Source organism: Globicephala melas, chromosome 6, assembly GCF_963455315.2.
Source record: "Globicephala melas chromosome 6, mGloMel1.2, whole genome shotgun sequence".
Lineage (NCBI taxonomy): Eukaryota > Metazoa > Chordata > Mammalia > Artiodactyla > Delphinidae > Globicephala > Globicephala melas.
The window spans coordinates 3,891,453-3,893,715 of record NC_083319.1 but is presented as its reverse complement, the minus strand read 5'-3'; the positions used below and the strand labels follow the sequence as shown (position 1 = coordinate 3,893,715).

At 54.5% G+C, this 2,263-nt stretch overlaps 1 pseudogene; it reads left to right on the top strand.

The window, feature by feature from the left end:
* The first annotated feature begins 1,169 nt into the window (after window positions 1-1,169).
* LOC115842829 (dynein light chain 1, cytoplasmic-like) lies at window positions 1,170-1,695 on the top strand (annotated as a pseudogene).
* Window positions 1,696-2,263: the final 568 nt, after the last annotated feature.

The window sequence follows — 2,263 nt, the reverse complement described above, 5'->3', positions numbered from 1 at the left end:
TACTACTGCAACTATTATCATCACTGCCATTTTTGCTACGGGCACTGTGAAGGATGGCTTGGAGGTGTGAGGCCAAGGAATAGGAGGGGCTCTCATTTCCTTCTGATATGGGTAGGGTAGGAAGCATGCTTGCTCCTGAGATCCCCCAAACTCACCTATATGAGTCCCTGGGAGCCTTGGTGAAGTTAGGTAGAGGTGACATGATAGGGCAAGGATGGGACCTCAGGGAGGGGGCCTAGGAATGGTGACCCCTTCACATGGCTCTTCATGTGCCAGACGTCATTTCATGTAATCACTCCCAACCTTCTGGAAGGTTCTAGCGCTATCCCCATTTTAAGATATAGAGACTGAGGCTCAGGGAGGTTAAGTAACTTGCCCAAGGACACAGCTAGTAGCTGGGACTCCCACCTGAACCACACGCTTTGCTGCTGGGCTCAGTGTTTTCCGTGTTTGGTCTGGGAGTGTCCTGGGGCTGCCCAAAACCGGGGGGCCGAAAGCAACAGGAGTTTATCGTCTCCCAGTTCTGGAGGACAGAAATTCAAGATCAAGGTGTCGGCGGGGCTGCGCTCCCTCCAGAGGCTTTGGGGGAGGATCCTTCCCGCCTCTTCCAGCTCGTGGTGGTCCAGGTGTCCCTGGCTTGTGGCTGCATCCCTCCAGTCTCTGTTCCAACTTCATGTGGCTTCTCCTCTGTCTCTGTGTCTCTTATAAGGTCACTTGCCCGCGGATTTAAGACCTACCCGGTTAATCTAGGATGATCTCATCTCAAGATCATTAACTTCATTACATCTGCAAAGACCTTTTTCCCAAACAAGGTCACATTCACGGGTTCTGGGGGTAAGGACACGGACATACCTTTTGAGAACCCCCATTCAATCCACTACATTTGGGAACAGGTGAGATGGGTTCCCATCACAGGAAAAGCCTGCCGGAGGCTCTCTTATCCATGCTGGGAGGCTTAGGGTTCCCGGGGCCCTGCTGGGGGGATGGACTCCCTCTCGCTGTGAGCACACGGCCGCAACTAGGTTATTTTAGCCACTCCAAGAGTTGCTTCTGCGTGGCCTCCCGTCCTGCCTGCTTCCAGAGGGCAGGGCACTCGTCTCTGTCATTTCTGTGGGCTCGTACCCCATGCTCGGCCTGGCATGCAGTTGGGGCAATTAACAGTCGGGCCCATGACTAGGCGGCGGCGGCTGGCGTGGGGCTCCACAGATGCGCCGCCGTTGCAGTCGGCCAGCCCCTGCCCCTTGGTAACCACGTGTGACCGAGAGGCCGTGATGAAAAATGCCAATATGTGAGAGGAGATGCAACAGGACTCGGTGGACAGTGCTACTCGGGAACTAGAGAAATAGACTATAGAGAAGGACGTTGCTGCCCGTGTCAGGAAGGAGTTTGACAAGAAGTACAGCCCTACCTGGCACTGCGCCGTGGGGAGGAACTTTGGTAGCGATGTGACACGTGAAACCCAACACTTCGTCTTCTACCTGAGCCAAGTGGCCGTTCTCCTGTTCAAATCTGGTTAAAAGCATGGACGGTGCCACACACCCAGTGATCCATCCGAAAACAAGGACTGCAGCCTAGATTCCAAATACCAGAGACTGAAATCTTCAGCCTTGCCTAAGGGAACACCTCGATCTTTATTGTGTTGTTTTGTACAGGGCTTTCTCCGCACTAGTTTGTTGTGGTTATAAAGCAATTAGCAAAACAAAACAAAAAACGAAAACAAAACCAAAACAAAAAAAGTCGGGCCCAGGGAGGGAGGGACAGGGTGGATGCCAAAGTCTGGCGCCCACTCCGCCGCGGTGTGGAGGCCCCAGCAGGCCGCTCTGGGGACCCTGAGCCTCGCGCAGGTCCTGGCTGCCCCGTGGCCGGAGCCGAGCTGCTCAGCCGGGTCCATTAGCTCTTTTTACGTCTTGTCCTCTCCGTGGCATTGCCAGGGATGGCTGAGCAAACACTGGGTCAGGAGAACCCTCTCAGGCCTGGAAATTCCAATAGCATTTCTTTAACGTGTCACAGCTGATCGGCAGCAGCTGCCTCGGATGGTTTCAGGGGGAAAAGAAAGTAATTTGGAGCCGGGAAATGGCTATTGATTGAGCAAAGAAGTTACTGCAGGCGGGCTGTCTCTGCTTCTTCGGCTCCAATTTCCCTGCTGCCACCCGCACGTTCCTGAGAGCTTTCCCACTCACCAGATGTGGTCGCAGCTGTGCGGTCAACAGACCCTGCTTCCCAGGCCAGGGCACCAAGGTCTGGCGGGCTCTCTGCACTTGCT